This window comes from Oratosquilla oratoria, chromosome 13, assembly GCF_046742065.1.
Source record: "Oratosquilla oratoria isolate Oo_2021 chromosome 13, ASM4674206v1, whole genome shotgun sequence".
NCBI classification, from domain to species: domain Eukaryota; kingdom Metazoa; phylum Arthropoda; class Malacostraca; order Stomatopoda; family Squillidae; genus Oratosquilla; species Oratosquilla oratoria.
The window spans coordinates 20,322,733-20,335,368 of NC_134789.1; the positions used below are offsets into that span (position 1 = coordinate 20,322,733).

At 39.4% G+C, this 12,636-nt stretch overlaps 1 protein-coding gene across 1 annotated transcript in view; it reads left to right on the forward strand.

Moving 5' to 3' along the window:
• LOC143032333 (uncharacterized) overlaps positions 1–12,636 on the forward strand; it is an 85,762-nt gene that overhangs the window by 33,432 nt on the left and 39,694 nt on the right. The gene's annotated exons all lie outside the window — the stretch shown is intronic.

Sequence of the window (12,636 nt, forward strand, 5' to 3'; positions counted from 1 at the left end):
ATGCATAGGTATAGTTGAATAGTAAACCGGTAAATAGTAAATAATAATAAATTGACATATAACTAATAATAATTGTGAATCGAGCAAATAATAATGACCAGACAAATGATAACAAATAAATAATACAAAATAAATAACAGTGATCACAGCATCTTGCATAGGTGTTTAAATGATTCTTAAAGATTCGAACTGAACTACATTGCATTGCCTCTGCAGGAAGTTTATTCCATTCATTAACTACATGGTTGTCAAATTTGTTTCTACCCACTTCCATATTAAATCTATTTCCTGACAGTTTGAGACCATTGTTTCTTGTCTGATTCTCATTGTGAAAATTTTGTCACTTTTGATGTCAATTCCCTTTAGAATCTTAAAAACCTGCATCAAGTCACCTCTGAGTCTACACTTTTTAAGGAAAAACAAATTCATATGTTTTAGTTGATTTTCATGATTTATTTTTGATATTTGGAATCAGTTTTGTGGCTTGCTGTTGTACTTTTTCCAATCTGTCAATGTCTTTAATGAGATTCAGTGATCATATGGAAACAGCCTATTCCAAATGTGGATGAACTAACTATATAGCTTGTTAACAAGAGATGGAGTTTTGAAGATCATGCAATCAGTCCTAGAATTTTATTTGCTTTCAGAGGCTGAAATACACTGCTTAGATGATTTGAGATCATTACCGATAATTACACCAAAATCCTTTTCCCTATCCACTTTTGTTAACGAAATTCCAAATAACTTGTAATCGTACCTACTGTTATTTTTACCTATGTGCATTACCTTGCATTTACTTGTGTTAATTTCATTAGCCACTTTTCATACCATTGCTGTAATGTATCTAAATCTTCTTGAATATCTAATTGATTTAAGTGATCATTTGCCATTCCACACAGTTTTGTATCATCAGCAAATTTGGGAACAATAGATTTTAGTCCATGGTCTATATCATTTATATATACTATGAATAGAAGTGGCCCAAAAATGGAATCCTGAGGAACTCCGCTCATAACATTTTTCTATCTAGAAGTTTTTCCATTTAAAACAAGTCTGTTTTCGATCATTCAACCAATTATTAGGCCAACTTAATAGGCTACCACTTATTCCATGTGAAGCTAATTTGATAAGTAGTCTTTCATGGGGGATGGTATCAAAAGCTTTTGCAAAGTCTAGATATATTAAATCTATATTGTTTCTTTTGTCATAGTTCGAGATGGTGTTGTAGAATTCGAGTTTTAGTCATGCAAGAATGTTTCCGTCTGAATCCATGCTGGCTATCTTTTATCAATTACTTTCTAAATGATGTTTGATAGCATCTCTAATGATAGTTTCCATAATTTTTCCTACAATTGAAGTCAAGGTTATAGGCCTGTAGTTATTTGGTTTCTTTTTGTCACCTTTTTTCAATATGGGAGTAGTGTTAGCAAGCTTCCATTCTCTTGGGACATCTCCGGATATGATGGATTTCTTGAAAATAATTTCTAATGGAACAACAATCTCATTTTTCATCTCCTTTAAGAATCTTGGATGCCAATCATCAGGCCCTGGTGTTTTATTAACTTATAGTTTTTCTATATACCTTTCATTTTATTTTATTTGTTTATTTATGTATTTATTTTATTTTTTATTTATTTTATTATTATTATTATTATTATTATTTTTTTTTTTTTTTTTTTTTTTTCTCTCTACCATAGTAAGTTTACCCAAAACTTTTCACAGGTTTCTGTTTAGAGTTCACTTTGAGGTATGTTTCATTTACAAATAATGAGCTAAAATAGTTGTTTAAAATATCACACATTACTTCATTTGAATATTCTAGTTGACTGTCAGCAGATAATAGTGGGCCATTGTGATTCCTAATAACCTTTTTATCTCTAATGTAACTAAGAATTCTTTGGGATTCTTTTTGGATTTATCAGCAATATTAATTAATTTATTTATTATTTTTTTTAACTCTCTTTATTAATACATAACTTTGATAGTCATTAGGTACACCCGAGCACTTGTATTTCTTATAAGCCTCTCTCTTTTTAACAATACTTTTTTCAGTTTCATTGTCAAGTCATTTTGGGCGAGCCCGATTTGGGGGCGTCTGTCCTTAAATGGGATGCAAGTATGAATCGTCTTAGTGTATTTTGAAATATTTCCCACATCTGATCTACAGGTCTTTCACTTAATTTTGCCTCCCAATCTGTAAGCTGAAGCTCCTGACGTAGTCCTATGAACTGAGCTTTACTGAAATCAGGTATTTTAGAAACACAAGTATCCCTTCTAAAATTTTTTAGCAGTTTGGATCCAAGTTGTGATCTCTATTTGCAATACCCCCCCCCCCCCAAGGCCCAGTACTTTGATGTAGTGGGAGGGTTTCCGTGTAGCAAGGACCGGCTGAGCTGTGCCAGCCAGGTGCAACCATACTGGAGAGGTCAGCCCTAAGCTACCAGACAAAAACTGAGCCAATTTTTTTTTTTTTTTTTTTTTTTTTTTTTGGGGGGGGGGGGGTAGTGAATAGATAGGGGGTCCCTCACCCTTTTCCTTTGTGAATTCCCCTATCCCTACCTTTCATATTTGCTACCCTACTCTCCTTTTTTGCCATCTTTCTCTAATATAGGTACGCGCGAAAAACAAGAGTGACGTCACTATCGCGCTGTTATTATTTACAACGCCATCTTTTGCGACCCATTTGATTTTGTATCGCTTAGTTTGAATGCTTTGAACGTTCATCGCATGCGCAGGGTATTCAAATTATCTTGTTATTACACAAGTGTATGCCCAAATCTTTCAAAGAAAACAAATATTCACCGATTCCAACGCAAATTTCGTTATCAATCTTGTCAAATTAGTTTTTCGAGTGAAAATATTAAGGTAAGACATCAATAACATACTATTGTAATGTAAGAATGTTGTTTTTTAACCTATTTTCTTTCATATTTGAGCAGCTCAAGATCGTTGGTGATTTTTTTACCCAAAAATCTTCACATGCCAAGTTGCATGTCAATTCGGCCTGTGGTTCGGATGTTATCATTATTTCCAATTTGACAACAGTTGCCATGGTAACATGATAGGTGTTAGTAAGAATGGTATAAGAAGGCCCTGCAATGTTAATGACATGCTCAGGAGAGTAAATTGACAACAGAATGGTATAAGAAGGCCCTGCAATGTTAATGACATGCTCAGGAGAGTCTAAATTGACAACAGTTGCCATGACAACGTGATAGGTGTTAGTAAGAATGGTATCAGAAGAAGGTCCTGCAATGTTATTGACATGCTCAGGTGTTTTATTGACCCATAAAACCTAGAAATGCCAAGTTGCATGTGAGTTGGGCCAAGGGTTTGGTTTTTATTGATGATAATCTGAAAATTGACAACTTCATGGTTGCCATGAAAAGGCAAATATGGTATGATGGAGATGTCTTACATTGTTTTTGACATGCTCATGTGATTTGTTGATCCTTAAAACCCATATATTCCGAATTTTAATAAAATTGGACCAGTGGTTTAGAGTTAATGTGTATTTCTTTACCGAAATCTTTACAAATGACCACCCTTAATTCTAACACTTTGCTATGGTGAAGTCCAGCCAAAAATGCAGGCTAAAAAATAACTAAAAAAAATTGTATCTCCCTTATTTTTTTAGCTATTTCAAAAAACTAAAAAGCATTTTGTTTCTAATAAAATTGCCTTTCATATGCAACAATAATTTAAAGGTTAAAAGAAAAATGAAAATTTTGTGCCTGTACCTATCTAATACTTGTTAAGGAAGGTTCTGGTATCTTGGTGCCTCCCAAGCTACATGTCTCGACCCAGTCAAGTGGGGATGTATACCGTGAGGTAGGTACTAGGCTGCCGACTTCCTTTCTCCCTATCCAGTACACATGCAGAGTGACTACACCGGACCCATCCTAAATGGGACAAAACAAAAGAGGACAAACCCCAGGTTGACAAAGTCTCTAACTCACCTCCGAGGCCCTGCATGTGGAAATAGTCGTTTCTGGAACTTCCCGACTCTGCAGAGACTTTTCTTTTATTGCTTGTGGCATCAGGCAACTGCAGTATCTTCTATGCATTTATCTTTTTCCTAATATATGGTGTGGCCTCATAAATATACACGATCATGGCGGCTGTTCAAACTGAATATTCTAAACCTCCACCATTACCTGATTCTCCTCCTAAACCCCCCAATCCCTCTCCTAATATTGCCAATCCTAATGTTGATGCTATTGACTCAGCAAAAGTAGAACCCCCAGTTGATGACTCCGGCTTGAAAAAGGACTTTGGTAAAAATACTAAGACTTCATTGACAGATAATTCTGTAGCCCAGAAACTTACGATTAGAATGGATTCTGAAGTGATGAAAACATCTTTAGATACTCGGAAACCAATAAATAGCTCAATTTCATACATATACCAAGGCTTTTTCCCCCTTTCAAGGGAGGTAGCCAAAAAGGGAAAGGCATAAAAACACTCCCACCCATTTCATCCCTAAATACACTCCACACCCCTCCCACCCTCCCTCTCATCTGAGCACCTCCTGGATGACGGGTCATCCCTGCACCTTGCCCACCGCCCTGGGTCAGAAGCAGTGTCGCAAGACACAGCACATCCACAGCAAGGCCGCTTCATTTAATCGGCGACCTCCCCCTCACCGTCCCCCCTTGCATATAAGGAGAGGACGGGGAGAAATCCCTTCGGGCTGCATCAAAATTTGCTCTCACATACTACCTCACCCCCCACCACCTGCCCATTCCTCCTCATGCAATCACAACATCATCCATATACAACCATTCTCCACTCACCTCTGTCTTCCGTCCTCTCCCTTCCTTCCTCAACAGACATTCCCCTCCTCCCCAAAGCCCCCTTCACCCCATCCATCCACCTAATCCTAGGACGTCCCCTCATGTTCACTCCCTCCACATCTGCCTTCCATACCTCTTTTACTAGTCTTTCTTCACTCATTCTTTCCATGTGTCCAAACCATCCTAATATTCTTTCATCAACCCTATCTCCCAGCTCCTTTTTCACCCCTGTTCTCCTCCTCACCTCCTCATTTCTCACTCTATCTTGCCTAGTAACCCCCACCATACTTCTCAGACACCTCATCTCAAACACATTCAAACTCCTTCTCTCTTCTTCTCTTATGTTCCACGTTTCTGCCCCATACAGTGCTGTTGGCACAATCACTCCTTCATACAGTCTCCTCTTCGAATCCATTCCTAAATGTCTATTCCTCATTACACTCTTTAACCCCTTCCATACGGTGCCGCACACGTAGGCGTCATGGGGAGCGAGTGTATTCGCGAGGCTGCCATATCGGCGTCTTGATTATATTTATTGTAGTCGCCCCTCCATGATGACATTCTTTCTAATTCTTTTGTAATCGCATTTTCTATGGTTATCAAAATTCACGGGTGAAGAGAGAACGATCGATATAAGCGGTGACTATATTTTATGATGCGAGTATTATTACGGCTGGCATCGGCTGCTGCCACCGAGATCTAAGTCCATGACGCCTACGTGTGCGGCACCGTATGGAAGGGGTTAATCCACCAAGGCATTTACTCGCTTCTCTCAATCTACATTCTACCTCCACTTTCACTCCACCTTTTCCTGCTACACTTGCACCCAAGTATCTAAAACTATCCACTTCCTCCAGTCGCTCTCCCTTAATGTTCACTTCCAGTCTACTGCCACTTTCACCCCTTGTACATCTCATCACCTTACTTTTACCCACATTTATCTTTAGCTTTCTTCTATCACATACTCTCCCAAACTCTGCCACCAGCTTCCTCAATCCCTCCTCCGATCCTGCCACAAGTGCAGTGTCGTCCACAAACAACAGCTGGCTCACCTCCCACTTTTCTCCATTTTCTTTAACCATCTCCAATCCCTGACCCACTACCCTTACATTCAACTCTCGCACCACCCCATCCATGTATAAGTTGAACAGCCAGGGCGACATAACGCATCCTTGACGAAGTCCCACCTTTACCTCAAACCACTCACTCTCTCCATTTCCAATCCTGACACAAGCTCTACTACTCTCATAAAAACTCTTGACAGCTCCCAAAAGCTTTCCTCCTATCCCATAAATCTGCATAACCTCCCACAGTGCCTTTCTGTCTACCCTATCATAAGCCTTTTCCAGATCCATAAAAGCCCAATAAACATCCTTCCCCTCTCCTATAGCTTTCTCACATATCTGTCTTACCACAAAGATCTGATCTACACAACCTCTACCTGTCCTAAATCCACACTGTTCCTCACCAATTACTCCTTCTGTTCCTCTCCTAATCCTCTCAATCAAGATCCTCCCATAAGCCTTCCCAACTACACTTAACAAGCTAATCCCTCTGAAACTACTACATTCACACTTGTCCCCTTTTCCCTTGTAAAGAGGAACTATACAGGCACTCCTCCAGTCCTCCGGTACTCTACCCTCTCTCCAGCAAACATTGAATAACCTCACCAACCAGTCCACCATCACTGAACCTCTCTTTTTCAGACATTCTGCATGGCATCCATCCAGACCAGGTGCCTTACCTGCTTTCATCATCTTAACAACTGCCTTCACCTCATCCTTCCTTATTTCTCCTCCATTCTCCTCACTCATCACTCTCATTTTCTTCGCATTTCCCACTGCAGCTATCTTTCCCTCCCTATCCTCCTTCACATTTAGCAACTCCCTAAAATATTCTGCCCATCTTCCCCTTACTGCCTTCTCTTCCATTATCATCTCTCCATCTGCACCTTTTACCTTTTCTTCCCTACTTGATTCGCCTCCTCTTCCTCTCTTAATTTCTTTCCAAAACATCTTTTTATTACTTTCAAAATTTTCTGTCATACTCTTACCCCATTTCACATCTGCTCTCCTCTTTGCAACCTTTACCTTTTGCTTTACTTCTCTTTTCTTTTCTTTGTAGCTCAAATACTGCCCCTAATAGTTATAGAATCTTACATCTAAAATATGTCTCTTGATAAGAGTTATACAGACTTATATGAAAAGTTCCGTAAATTTGGACAAATTAAAGAGATCAGGGTTAAACTAACTGACAACTGTAAAGCTTGGCTAGTCTGGATCTCGTTTCTTTCTAATCAGGATGCAGCTGCTGCCTGCTTGGATTATAATGATTGCAATGAAAATGAATCTTCGGCCCAACTTGTTGCTAGAGTGCCATCTAACCTGGATATCTTTTATCCAGAAAACCCGGTAGAGGAAAGGAAGGAAAGTGTGCAGAGGCCTCCCAATCCAGCTAAGTGGCTTATTATCACTCTTGCAAAGGAACGTGCTAACTTGTTCGAGTTTAGAAGATTCTTGAAGAGTCACCTTGGCTCTGGTAATTTGACTAACTCGCAGGTATCACGATTTGGAAGAAATTCCTTCTTAATTCATGTAAAATTTTATGAACAAGCTGCCATGGTGCTTAACTTGAAACAGAAATCGGACATTAAGGAAATTAAACCCCACTATACCTTTAGTTATGCCAAAGGGGTAATTTTTGATAGAGATCTGTATGACTTTGAGGAAGAAGAAATTTTAGAAATGTGCCCAACTAATGTTTGGAAGGTTGCTAAAATCCCTTGTCTTCTATGATTATCCTAAGTTTTTGTGGTGAAGATCTACCTCATTATGTAGAGATAGAAAAAGAGGTTGTTTATGTGAAGCATTTAAGCCCCGTCCCCTTCAGCGCTTTAACTGCTATGGTTTTGGCCATCCTTCCCGCAGATGTGCAAGGGACAAACTATGTTTGATATGTGCTCAGCCTGAACATGGGGATTGTTCCCACCCAACAGTTTGTATAAATTGTAAAGAAGAGCATGATGCCAGAAATAAGAACTGTGTAATTTATAAGAAGGAACAGGAAATACTACTAAAAGCTCATGCAGAACATATAAGTGTAGGACATACTAAAAGACTATTAAGTAATTCCAAAAGATACAGTGATGTTGTTAAAACAAATAGTAAAGTGGATCAGCCAACTGTAGAACCCAATAGAAATAATAATGCCAATATGAATTCTTCTGTTAACACTGAACCCACCTCTGCGGAGGTTTCCTCACCCCTTGTTGAAGGGGTGTCCCCTGTCCCATCTGGAGGGGCACCTAAGGTTTCTATTGTAGAAACCTCACAGGCTTCTCCTAATGAAGCCTCCTCTGGCAATCTCTCTTCCAGACATGGGGGACTCCCCAGTAGAGGGATTGCTGACTAGTGTGCCTCACTCGGTAGAGGTGCAATGAGGATCAACCAAATGCTGAACCCAAGCCTCAACGTGAAAGAGTCACTACTAGATGTAATCGTTCTGCTCCACAATTTGGAAATTGTAGTACTCCTCAACCCTCCTCTGCGGAGGTTCTCCCATCCCCAGTTGAGGGAATGTCTCCTGCCCCATCTAGAGGGGCACCTAAAGGTCCCATTGCTGAAACCCCACAGGGTTCCTCTAATAAAGCCTCCTCTCAATCAGTCAACCTTCCAGACTTGGGGGGGCTCCCCAATAAAGGGATCACGGACTGATGTGCCTCACTCAGTTGAGGTGCACAGAAGCAAAGCTATGGAGTCTGAAGCTGTGTGCAGTAAAAGACTCCACAGTCCACCCTCATCTCTATCTTCTTCCCCAAATCGTGATAAGCAATCTAAGAAAGGAACTAATAACCCAGACTACATCGTCGGTCGGACCATTGTCAGATAGGAGGATGCCACCCGCGAAAGCAAAGAAATTAGAAAAGGACCCATCTTGTAGACCCTCTCTCTCCCAGACTTCTCTTTCCAGACCAGTAGACCCAAAAAAGAAAAAGAAAACAGTATAATGCCCATAATTCTATGGAATATTCAAGGTTTTAATTCTCATCGAGAGCAGGTTCGGATTCTCTTTAAAGAACATGATGTGTCTGCTATTTGTCTCCAAGAAACTATGCTTGGCGATTTATCCCCTAATGTTGGACTTAATTATATATTTTACAGATCTCCTATGATTGGGGGCCATGCCCATGAAGGTACTGGTATCATTGTTAAGAAATCTGTAAACCACAGAAGTGTCCAGCTACATTCGGTGTTGCAGGCTTGTGCAGTACAAATCTTTACCACTAAATGGATCACTATGTTATTTGTATTTGGAACCTGAACTGGAAGATCGACTCCTAGACATACATAACCACCCCCGTCAGTTTGAGTTAAATGACCCACAATCTTTGGTTTGGTCAACCAAAGATTGTAGGTCATTTAACTCAAACTGGAACTCCCTGAGCCTTTTATTTTAATGGGTGACTTTAATGCCAAGCATCCTCTATGGGGTGAATCAAGGTGTGACCCCTGGGCAATATAATTGAAGAATTTATTGATAATAACGATGTCATTTTGATGAATGACTGTTCCAAAACTAGGTTTGATGTCTTTCACAACTCAAGTTCTGCTATAGACCTAACTATTTGTTCATCATCCTTAAGATTAGACTACAGTTGGTCAATAGATGAAGATCTACATGGTAACGACCACTGGCCTATCCATATCAAATATTTAAAGAACACTCCCTCCTCTTGCTTACCTAAATGGAAGACAGGAGAGGCTAATTGGGAATTATTTAGGAGATCCACAGAGATTAATCATAAGACTAGTGATTTATGTAGTAACTCTGATGCATATGATTATCTGGTAGACATCATACTTTCTGGTGCTTTCTCTTCCATTCCTAGGACAGCTGGTAAACCTCAACACCCAGTAGTCCCCTGGTGGAACGATGAATGTGCTTTAAGCAGAAAGATTACAAGAACTTGCTATGAGAGATATCGGAGATACCCTTGTTTAGTCAATAAGATAACGTACAGAAGAGCTCGAGCAAAGCAGAAGAAAATCTTCAAGAAAGCAAGGAGGAAATCCTTCATTAAATATATTAGCGAATTGAAATATGACTCTTCCCCTACCTTAGTATGGAATAGGATTCGAAAATTACAAGGAAAGTTTACTCCATCTCCTTTACCCATTCTGAAGATAAATGACTCTTTTATATCAGATACAAGAGAAGTAGCAGAGGCTTTTGGAAGACATTATGCTGATATTTCAAGTCCACTACATTATTCAGATGATTTCAGAAGAATTAGAGCCAAGACCACGATTATTCCTCCTACCAATACGAACTTGGAGGCATATAATCTTCTTTTCACCTTGGATGGAATGGATCATGCTTTATCTTTATCCTCCCTAACCTCTCTTGGAGAGGATGACATTCTTTATTCCATGGTTGGTCACTTATCCATATCGTCGAAGAAATTCCTTTTAAATGTGCTGAACAAATTTTGGTCTTCTGGATCTTCTCCTAAATCTTGGAAGACTTCAATTATCATAGGAATCTTAAAGGCAGGAAAAGACTCTCATGACCCACAAAGTTACAGACCTATTGCTCTCACTAGCTGCATTTGTAAGATCTATGAAAGAATGGTTAATATGCATTTAGTTTGGTTTTTGGAATCTAAAAATCTCCTATCTAACCGACAGTTTGGATTTAGAAGAAATAAGTGCACTCTGGACCCCTTACTTTTTATCACTCGTGAGATTCAGAATGCCTTTGCAATTCAGAACTAAAGCATCGCTGTGTTTTTTTATTTGAAAAATGCCTACGATACTACCTGGCAGGGAGGCATTCTGAAGCAAGTTGCAGAGTGGGGTATCAGGGGTAATATGTTCAATTGTTTTAAGGATTTCTTGTCTGACCATTATCTAAAAGTCAGAGTGGGCTCCTCTTTCTCTTTTGCATATCTTCAAGAGGAAGGGATTCCCCAAGGAAGTGTTCTGAGTCCCACACTCTTCAGCATAGCCATTGATAGTTTGTTAGAACAAGTTCCTACAGGAGTTCATGGATTGGCTTATGCTGATGACTTCGCTATTGTGTGCAGCAAATCGACAACATTAGAAACAGGCCAAAAGATTCAAGATTCAAGATTGAACTTAGCAACAGCATAGGCTTCAGATTCTCTGCTGAAAAAACCAAAACCATAAGGTTTTCCAGACTAAGACGAAAAGAAGAGATACCATCACTATTCTTAGAGGGTGTCATATTACCATATGAAGATCAAGTAAAATACTTGGGTCTGGTTTTAGACAAAAGGTTGACATTCACTCATCACATAAACGAGGTTGTATACACTGTTAAACAGCGACTTAATATACTAAAGGTAGTGTCTCGTTTCAACTGGGGAGCAGATCGTATAACTTTAATAAGGCTTTACCAAACATTGTACCTTAGCAAAATGGATTATGGATGTCAAATTTATGGATCGGCATGTAAAACTTCATTAAAGAAGCTTGATATAGTCCACAATATGGCTTTGCGGATCTGTTCGGGAGCCTATAGAACATCTCCAGTGCTTGTATGTGGACGCAGGAGTTCCTCCCCTCTATATTCGCAGGGAGGAATTAAGCCTTAGATACAGACGCTCCTCTACTTACATTAATTCGTTTTATGTTTTTTCGATTTTACGTTTGAACTGACTGTAAAAAAAATGGTAAAAAAAAAATTTGAGTGAATTTTTTAGTTTAGCGCGCTCTCCGTAGTTCAAACGATACTTACGCATGACGCTGCATCCATTGTTTACATGGCACAAACGACAGACTCAACGTGCCTTGCCTCCTCCTCCACCTCCACCATCTCAATTTATGTTGCTTGAATTTAATTGATTTGAAATTAATGTTACAGTAAACTCGCGCTTATCTGAACGCGTTTTAACCGAATAATCGCATTAACCGAACATTTTCTCAATACAGGAGCCATCGCTTCACCGAACGTATTTGGATCTCAACTGAATATTCAAACACCCCGCCGCCTCTTCCGCCACCCCCGCGCCACCCGCGAGCTTCACTAAGTGCTCACACGGTGGCAGTACACTCCATGTTTACACCCGATTGTCTGTTTATACTTTATAGAATATGTTTATGAACTATTATAAGCATTTCCATGTGTATGTTAAGTTTACAGGTACGAATATTGCAGCCGACATTACCGCATAAAACTCCACGGGAATGAAACATACAAAGTAGGATTAACCGAACATTTCGGTTAATCGGACATTTCTAATCCCCCTTGGAGTTCGGATAAGTGGAAGTTTACCGTATTTTACAATGTTATGTGTAGAATTAATGATTTAGGGGTATTTTATAAGATATGGTAATAGAATTTACGGATGTATAGTACAGTATGAACGGTCATACATTACGTTCGGCCGTTCGGAACGTAACTAAAACATAAGTTGAGGAGCGTCTGTATATATCTTGTGTCTTGACATCAAAACAGAATCCAAACTTCAAATATGTAAAGCAGCCAGTAGACAGAGCTCCAAGGAAAAGTACTCTGCCGAAACCTTTAGAAGTGAGATTGGGAAGTTGGGACAGAGAAGGTAGGACTTGTTCCTAATACAATTGCTGAGATCACGCCTCCCAAATTCCCTCCTTGGAACCGATGCCCCATTGTAATATGTCCTCTTAAAAACAAGAAAAATAGAACTGCTGTAGAGCTAAAAAGCGAATTTTTAGAACATTTATCAGTACATGCTGATTCAATTTTTATTTATACAGATGGATCAAAACCCCAAGATGGTGTTGGTTGTGCTGTTGTATCTGATAGCACAGTTTTAAAGAGAAAGTTGCCTGATTTT